Consider the following 9715-nt stretch of genomic DNA (forward strand, 5'->3'; position numbering starts at 1 on the left):
AATATGGAGCAAAATTGTAGCTTAAAGGGAAGTGACAAACAAAAATGGTGAGTTACAGAAGGGGAAAGAAGTTGCTCTTTAAAGTAATTGTAAATATTTTTGCTATTTATAACAGTATCCATTCCAAATGCGTCCTTTTCTAAAAATGAGCTATCATGCATCTGGCTGCTGGTAGTAACTGTGTTATCAGTGGGTTTTTCCCTGAGTCAGCAACCTCCTTTGAACTGTAATCTAATAGAACCAATATTTTCTCTGAGTAGCCTGTCTTTAGTATCTTGAAAATTCTGTTTGCTGATTTCCTCCAAAATACAATTATCTTAGGGCAGCCCCACCATGCATTTCAGAATATATAACTTCCTTTTTATATATTTTTCTTTCTTTAGTCGGAGCAAGGTACATTGATACAGGGTTTTGCAATAATTTTCCTTACTGATTACACAAATAGATAGGGTTTTGATCTTCCTCCAGATATTTTCCTGTTGTTCCAAAGTGACTTTTCCTTTTAGAGCCTTTTCTCTTTTTGCATAAAAGTAGTCTTATCTTCTAGATTCATCAGTAACCATTGGTATACCATGAGGAGATCAGGCCTTTCCCATAAATAATGTTCCTAGACTCATTTTCTGTATCAAATTCCATATCTGAAGTGTCATTCTGATATTTTTATGTTGATCTAAATCAGTGGTTCTCAGACTTTTGTACCGGTGACCCCTTTCACAGAGCAAGCCTCTGAATGCAACCCACCTTATAAATTAAAAACAGTTTTTAAATATATTTAACACCACTATAAATGCTGGAAGGAAAGCAGGGTTTGGAGTGGAGGCTGACAGCTCGTAATCCTCCATGTAATAACCTTGTGACCCCCTGAGGGGTCCCAACCCCCAGTTTGAGAACCCCTGATCTAAATCTTTTAGTTAAAAAAAATTCAGTGCACTAAATTTATATTTAAAATCCTGTTGTTCAATTTCCACTCACTGTTTCTATTTAACTATAATCTTTTATTATTATAACCCTAAAAAATATAATGCCCCAACCACACTCTAATCATGTTCTTCTGTTTCTGGATCACTATTTCTCCTCTAAACTTTATCCTCTTGTCTTGGTGGTTCATCTCTTTGGTGCATTTTCAAAGGGTAGACATTGCCAGTTCTTGGAAGATTTTTATTACTTGGTTGAAAATCATCAGTGTTTTTCCTTCATTGCTCTCAGTATTTTTCCCTATCGTGGTAGTAATGTTGATGAACAATCACTTCTCTTCCTCTGGAAACTGTTGGGGTCTTGGGAATAAGGGATCTATGGGCCATCATCACAATACAAATATATACCTTGCTGCCCAATTGTATTTCTTCACATAACGCACAGTCAACCTGTGGAACTGTTTGTCAGAGGATGTTGTGAAGGCCAAGACTATAACAGTGTTCAAAAAGGAACTAGATAAGTTCCTGGAGGACAGGTCCATCAATGGCTATTAGCCAGGATGGGCAGGGACACAAAACCATTCTCTCAAGTGTCCCTAGCCTCTGTTTGCCAGAAGCTAGGAATGGGCAACAGGGGATGGATCACTTGATGATTACCTGTTCTGTTCATTTCCTCTGGGGCACCTGGCATCAGCAGACAGGATACTGGGTTAGATGAACCTTTGGTCTGACCCAGTATTGCCGTTCTTATGTTTTTATGATCCTACAAACAGTTCTTAATGGACAGATCCCTGCATCCTGGTAGAGTTTGAATGAATTCAATTGCTTTCAAGATAAACGTGCTAGCTGAGTGCTCGCAGTATTGGATACAGCTAGCAGATGCTTGATCTATTCCAGTACATGTGGGCACAATGCATAGTTACAAAGAAATTATTTATCTCACGATCTAGCTAGGTTCTTATATGGCCACTATCACCTAGCCCAGTTCCTTAATGTTATTTAGGCAGACAACTCCCATTGAAATCAATGAGAGCTAGAAACCTAATTACCCTATAAGGAGCTGGGCCTAATTGCCTCACAAGTAGCTAAAAAACAGAAATAATACTGTTCTCTCTTTCTTCCTTCCCTTTCAGCCAATAGGAAGAATAGCTTGATTTATTCATGGGAGTTTGTTGTTTGTTTAGGGGGCTATTTTGTGTGTGTACATATGAAAGAAAAAGCTTAAGAGGGAAAGTCACAAAGGTGAATTTTGTGTTTAGGGTATTCTGACTTCATTGGGCTTTGGATCCCTTAGTTCTCAGTGCAATGACAACAGTGGACATCCACTTAAAGTCAATCATTAGTCCCTCTGACCCATCCCTTATAAACAATGCTACCAACAATTTCATCACTGCACAGGATGACTGATTGCTCTGGGTGCCCTTATTTGTTTAAAATAAGGACGGATCTCTCAGTCCTTTGCCAAAGCCCCTTCTGCAAAAGCTGGATCAACCATTTATGAAATTTGCATTTTGCTTGTGAAATATTTTTTTCTTCCAAAAGTCAGAGGGATATGAAATTCATCAATTTTTAATGTGGTATTTTAAATAGGCTATTGCCTTACCAGAGGCATCTGACTGAGGCTCTTGGAACCAAGAAATTGATAAGGCAGCTGCATCTTCCAGTAGGAATATCCACAGTTCCATTTCAGCTTGCACAGAAGCCAGTGCATTTTGTCAGACTGCACCATATACAGGTGCTTTGTATAATAAGATGACTTTTACACACAGATCCATATTTCCCCCCTTAGCTGTGCAGTGCAGAGGGGGGGAAACTGGATGAGAAAACCATGGCAAGGCCCTGACGAGGGGAAATATGTGACGTTGCCCATTCACAAAGCCACTTCTGTCCCTTCACTAAATATCCAGGCAGTCCAGGGACTACATGGAAGGAACAGACAGGGCAACGAATATGGAAACAGCCACTGTAATGGGCATATGCCGCCTCCAATATGCAGTCTATCTATCTTAGCTTTAAGGTACTTGGCACCATGGGGTCTCTGTGTTAGGCAATTAAGGATAATATTGAGCATGTATCCAAAAGAACAGAGTTCTCACAGCCTCCCCAGTGCAGCGTGTGTGTGTTTTTCTTCCTTCCGTGTGTGTGTACGTGTGTGTGTGTGTGTGTGTTTTCTTTCCTTCTCCTCCTACCTCCCTTTTCACAGTGTTTCTTCTTTCCTTCCCCTCCCAGGATGGTCTGGGGGTGGTGGGAGTTAATGAGTAATCTGACTCCTTTCCACAGAACAGCTCAGCACTGGGCAATGAGGAAGTTACAACTTCAGGGCATCCTGGCTACCAGCCATACCTTGCTACTACGGTGTAGGCTGGAGGCTGCACCACAGTGTGGCTACGTGAGGAAGTCCCTCTGGGCAGCTGAGCATCCTGGCTCTCTCTCCTTTCTCTGGCTCTGTCCCTGCTAGCCCCCATCCAGCAGTGTCACTCGAACAGGGCAGATCTACACTGCAGCCTAAGTCAATATAATTTACGTCGCTGAGGGGTGTGAAAAAGCCACCCTCCCACCCCGAGTGACACAAGTTTTGTGCTGTCCACACCAGCGCGATGTCAGCTGGAGACGCTCTCCCGCTGACATAGCTTTAGCTTCTCACCAAGCTGGAGTAATTATGCCGATGGGAGAGTGCTCTCCTGTCGGCATAGCGCATCTTCACCAGATGCTCTACAACCATGCAGCTGCATCAGTGCGGCTGCATCCGTGTAGTACTGTAATGTAGATTTGCCCTGAGCAGAGGGGAGAGCTGTGGACTGCAGGATCCGACAGAGGTTGGAGTTCTTCCATTAGCTGGGTCTTGTCTGCACATTTGTGCACAGGAGAGATCATACAAGCCCATATTAACACTGAATAGTTAGTGCAGACATGATATTTCTTACACAAGGTGCCAGTACCTCATGTTTAGTTACTGGGCAGTAACTTCCAATATAAACCCTTGCCATTGATAACACAGGGCAGCAGGCTGCACAGAAATTAGAGCAAACAGCCTGCTTGGTTCGGTACAGCTCACTGATAATGTGAAATGTGAGGAGGTGTGCTGGACTAGCTGGAAAGTTAAAAATGCATGTTTGCAGGAAGCTCAAGTTACAGCCTTTATTTTTGTGTAGTGGTTAGCTCAAGCGTCAGCGGCTGCTGTTCACTGGTGCATGTGGAATTAAACTAGTGACAGGCAGAGAGAAGATGAGAGAACACATGGAACACAGCAAGGAGCAAGGGCCCCCTTGATGTTATCACTCAACTCAGAAAGGGCGGGTGGAAGCGGGGAGGAGCTGCATGTCTCACTAATGCAATGTGCTGTGACCTCAAAGAGCTTCTGCTTTCCTTTCAACTCCAACTCCCAGAACGGCGAGACAAGAGAGAAAAAACAAATGGGAAAGCCCTGAAGGTAGGTAAGACGCATACAAAACAGTAGCATGAAATGTCCCAAAGTGAGTGAGGAAAACAAAACGGGGAAACGTGCTTTTACTGAAAACAGAGGATAATTTTCTATCTTCAACAGTAATTACCTGTTGCCCCCAACCAAGTTAAGTAGCAGTCATGTTAGGGGTGGAAGGCTGAATGGGCTTCCCTGTTCTTAATGCCTACTGGCTTTATAATAGATAAAAACTATTAATTATTATCTTACATTCAGGCCCTGATCCAGCAAAGCACTTACCCTCAAACTTAACTTTCAGCACATGAGTTTTCCCACCAAAGTCACTGGGGCTATTCACTTGCTTAAAATTAAGCATGCACTGAAAATAAGCATGCACTTAAGTGCTTTGCCAGATTGAAACTGTGAGTACCTTTCACCTGCAAGTTCCCTAAAGTGCCATACAACTTATCGGGCATATCCTACTCTCAGCTCATTCACAGCACCCCTGCTGACATCAATAAGAATCCTCTGAGTAGGGCCCTACCAAATTCACAGCCATGAAAAACACATCACGGACTGTGAAATCTGGTCTCCTTCTGTGAAATTTGGTCTTTTTGTGCTTTTACCCTATACTATACAGATTTCACAGGCGAGAACAGGGGGATGCAATGGTAGTGCCACTTCCCCTGGGATAAAATTCCCCTGACAATCAGATATCAGGCTGGTGCAGAGGAGGGTAGCTTCCAAATAACTGACCATCTAAATTCAGCCATGGAGCAACAAGTGAGGGTCTCACACAATTAGGGTGACCAGATAGCAAGTGTCAAAAATCGGGACGGGGTAGAGGGTAATAGGTGCCTATATAAGAAAAAGTCCCCAAAATCGGGACGGTCCCTATAAAATTAGGACATCTGGTCACCCTACACACAGCACAAAAAAGAGGAAGAACAAGACTTACAATAACACCCAGATGTCAGTAAGGTCCCGGTCCTACAAAGGCTTATGTATGTGATTAATTCACCATACGGCAGCCACAGTTTAGCAAAGCATTTATGCTCATGCTTAATTCCATCCCTATTCAGGTTTCAGTGGGACTTAAGCAAGTACTTAAGTGTTGTCAGGAACAGGGATGCTTTCCTGCAAGTTCCACACATAGGTCTTTGTGGGAGTCTTACATATACACACACATCTTTTTCATGGCTTCATCTGATTCATTTTTTCCAGAAGGGAGTGGGAGGGGGCAGAAGGGGACAAAGTTTTTAACTCCCTTCTGGTAGCTGACAGCACTGTACGTGCCAAATTTCTATTGCTGTGCCAAATTTTTAATTGTTTTCCCTTTTTCCTTTGTGCTCTTTTCCTTTGTGCTCTCTTCCCATCCCTGTTATACTCAGCTGTGGAAAAGGAGCTGAAAATAATACATTTAGCTTTAAAATAATTAGCCAGAAATTAATAAAAAAGCACTATTCCCACAAATTGCTGGTGTTTGTAGGTATAAATAACTGACACATTCCCGCTGTTTTACTGAAAATCTCTGACATTCAGCAGAAGTGTTCTTTAATGTAGCAACTCTTTTCTGGACTTTGTTTATAATAATGGATTACATTTGATTGTCTTCATTGGATGCTCAGTTTGTCAAAATGGAGACATTCCTAGCATTAATAATACCACCTAGTTCTTATATAGCACTTACCAGTGGATCTCAAAGCATTTTACAAAAGATCTTGGTATCATCATTCCCATTTTACGATGGGGAAAATGAGGCACAGAGCAGTGATGTGACTTGTCCAAGTTCATGCAGCAGACCAGTGACTGAGCCAGATTCCCTGAGTTCCATTCTAGTGCTCTGTTCACTAGGCCATATTGTCTCTCTTTAGAGCCAGCCAGAAAATGAAAAGCTATTCTTATGAAGCTGTTTGCGTTTTAGAAAGTTTTTCCATCCTGAATTGGGACAAAGTCAAAAATACAAATTGTTTTGTGGGAAGGGCGGGGAGGCAGAAAAATTCTGCTTTGGAAGAAGTGTAAGAAGGGCAGCTTGGTTGCCAGTGGGTGCAGAGCACCCACTAATTCTCCCCCATGGGTGCTCCAGCCCTGGAGCACCCACAAAGTCAGCACCTATGCCCCAACCCCACCCCAGAGACCACACCCCCAGCTAGAGCCTGCACCCTCTCCCACACCCCAAGCCCCTGCCCCAGCCCAGTGAATGTGAGGGTGGGGGACAGTGAGCGACGGAGGGATGGGGGGCTGGAGTGAGCAAGGCAGGGCCTCAGAAAAGGGGCAGGGCAGGGGTGTTTGGTTTTGTGCAATTAGAAAGTTGGCAACCCTAAATATACTGTGGCTCCAATATCTCATCAGAAGGATGGAACTGAAATGTCACACTCCTTCAGATGGATGTAGGGTCAAATCTTGGCCCCACTGAAGTTAATGGCAAAACACTCATTGATTTCAGTGGGACCAGGGTTTGATGTGATCAGAATAAACTATGGATAATTTGGGAGCTATCAATCAGTGGTTGGATTACAGCAGGGACATTCCTGTTTGCTATATCACTCATTCAGAATTCAGACACAGAGCTAAGGTGCCACAAGTACTCATTTTCTCAGAGCTTAAACAATAACTTTCATTTTGTTCTCTCTGATCCTGAATGCCACAAACCTTCCTTCTCTTTCAGGACCTTCCTCAGAACACACTTAGTTGGACGCTCTCTTTATGCTGCTCTACATGCCCATGTCAGTGAAATAAAATCTAAATTCATCAAAAAAAGAGTGGTGTTAGCACGTGGTGCACATTTTGAAAACAAGCAACTTCATAAATGGCTTGTGCAGGTCTCCTTCCCTGCCGCTTTGTAAATGGCACATCTCAGCCTGTGTCATTTGGGATCATATTCAAGATAGACTGCAAGCGAATGCCTTGAGTCTGGGGACCAGGTCCCTTATTTCGTCTATAAACTGCCATACAGGTCTCTGGCATGATATACAAACAACAAATATCATACTTAAAGACTACACGTGGTGTAAATGTTCACTATGATGGGAGAACCCTGTTAAAATTAATGGAAGTTGTATAGCAAAATCCCCACCCAGAATACTGAAAGTGTACCCATCAATAACCCAAAGTCAATGGCGCATCCGTTCTTTATGCAGAATAGCACATCAGAAATAACTGCTGCAACACTTTGGAAAGTGGCTAAATATTAAACAAGGATTCTATTCTTTGCTAAAGCTCTGGAAAGGTGAAATTCACCCCTGTGCAGTAGCACTGCAAGAGGCACACCTCCATCTTACTTAAATCCCCAAAACAGGGCTCATGGAGAACTTAAATGGTGCTTAGACTTTTTGATGGCCCTCTGCACAGGAGGAAATTTCACTCCAGATGAAAGGCATGCACTCATTCTTTTCATGAATCCAGACCACAGGTTTAGCCACAGATAAGACATTATTCCTCTGCAGGAGTAGTCTAATGTAGTCCCTGTTAAGGTGAAAAGTGACATTTATTCATTAATTTCTATTATGTACTGTTCTATAGAATAGTCTATCATATGCTTTGTCCTGCCAGCCTCTAGAAACTGATCAGTCAAAGTCTGTGACATATCACTGTCCCCTTTGAGTCATCTCATCTGGGATTTGTTGATTGTGATCTTTAAAGAATTGAATGGTCCAGGACTCAATGGCAATTAAGATTTATTTTCCTGCTCTTGCTATTGGTTCTTGTAGTTTAATTGTCCAGGGCAACGGCCGAATATTCTCAGTGGAGATTCCCCCACTACACAACTTACTTTCTGGCAGTCCTCCAGACAGAACCTAAGTTTTGTTAGCTGTATGGTAACTTCCAACTTATCTGTATGTATATATATCTTACTATATGTTCCAGTCTATGCATCCGATGAAGTGGGCTGTAGCCCACGAAAGCTTATGCTCTAATAAATTTGTTAGTCTCTAAGGTGCCACAAGTACTCCTTCTTTTTATAGTGGTTTATATTAACCTTGACTTTATCATCACAAAGCTAGTTTATTCATTCAATCCAGTCACCTCAGACAGACTATATTAGCATGTATTGTGTTTTAACTGCCACATTTAATATATTCACCTAATGTCCAAAAGCACTTTCACATCTGAGTAAAGCATTGTGTATGGCCCAATAACAACGATGTGGTGCTTCTGGTTATAAGAACTGGTCGTTTAACACAAAGACACAGACACACAATAACATTCCTTGCCCTCCACAGTGTGTTCAACCTATACAGTACACTTCAATTTTTATACTTATGACAACTGATCCTCTTGAAGGTTATTACTGTTTAATCATAATCCTCCATATGGTTGACTTTCTTAAATGTAAAGCAGATGTTCTCCCTTTCCTCAGTTGCCAACCAGCTGAAGTTCTGCGTTTTATTGATTAGAATAGCCACTTGACAATATTTTATATTAAACATTTATTCACTTATTATTCTAACTTTTGTAGTAAGTTTGTGCCATTTTTAACCCTTCTCTTCATGACCATTTGAAGAAGAAGTGATTCTTTCACTGCTTTGAGATGAGCACCTGGGTTCAGATCAACGGAGAGGAGGAAACAGCTCAAGTGTGGAGTTAAAAATCATGATATTCACCGTTATGATACCCCACAAATAATGTTATGTAATGTAATGTCATGGCAATGTAAAACTGTGCCCCTGTCCATCACACGGAGAGGAATGGTGACATCTGCAGTACACCAGGTCAGAAGGTTAATCAGACTCCACTAAGCACAATGTTTTTTTAACTAATCCATTTTTGTTTGTCTGCACTGTAAACGAAATACCTCGTGTAAGCTGCATTAATTCTTCTATTAGTAAAGGCAGGATTTATCAAGTGGTAACTGGGATCTGGCAGATAGTAGGTGCCATGCTGGGCCCCTCATGGAATTGTTCCCCCAGTTCTTTAGGAATTTCCAGACAGGAGGTTGGTTCTGTTTTCTCTCACAGGAGTGTTGGACTGATAGGAAGTGAACAAAAAGCAGCTTATTATCTAAATCACTTAGCTGTTGCACCAGCATAAGAGGGGAATTGTATTTTCTGAAGCCAAACAAACAGGCCAATTAATTTGGCAGATTTTCCTGTTTGGAAAAAGCTATTACCATAACTCTCTCTTCAAGTCTAAAGGGCCTTTCTAAATGAGATAAGACCAGCCAGTCAATGGGTTTGTCTTTCCTGTTACGATACCGATATGCTTTGGACAGGACACCCTGGGAAAAGGAGAATTGCTTTACAAGTCCTTTTTTAAAACCAATTTCCTGCTTTTCTAGTTAAGCACCTTAGTTCAGAGGTCACTGAGCTTCCCAGCTACAGCATACACTAGTAGCCATAAGTTACTGCTGGCTGTCAGGCCTCATAAGTAGTCTAAGCAGGATTCAGTTTAAATCATTAGT

At 42.0% G+C, this 9715-nt stretch overlaps 1 long non-coding RNA gene across 1 annotated transcript; it reads left to right on the forward strand.

Moving 5' to 3' along the window:
• The first annotated feature begins 2472 nt into the window (after positions 1 to 2472).
• Positions 2473 to 8254, forward strand: LOC311517898. Its single transcript, XR_014710815.1, has 2 exons — positions 2473 to 4344; positions 6983 to 8254. It is a non-coding gene; the product is annotated as an uncharacterized lncRNA (long non-coding RNA).
• Positions 8255 to 9715: the final 1461 nt, after the last annotated feature.

The sequence above is a fragment of the Lepidochelys olivacea genome (assembly GCF_965140295.1).
Source record: "Lepidochelys olivacea isolate rLepOli2 genome assembly, chromosome: 3".
NCBI lineage: Eukaryota > Metazoa > Chordata > Testudines > Cheloniidae > Lepidochelys > Lepidochelys olivacea.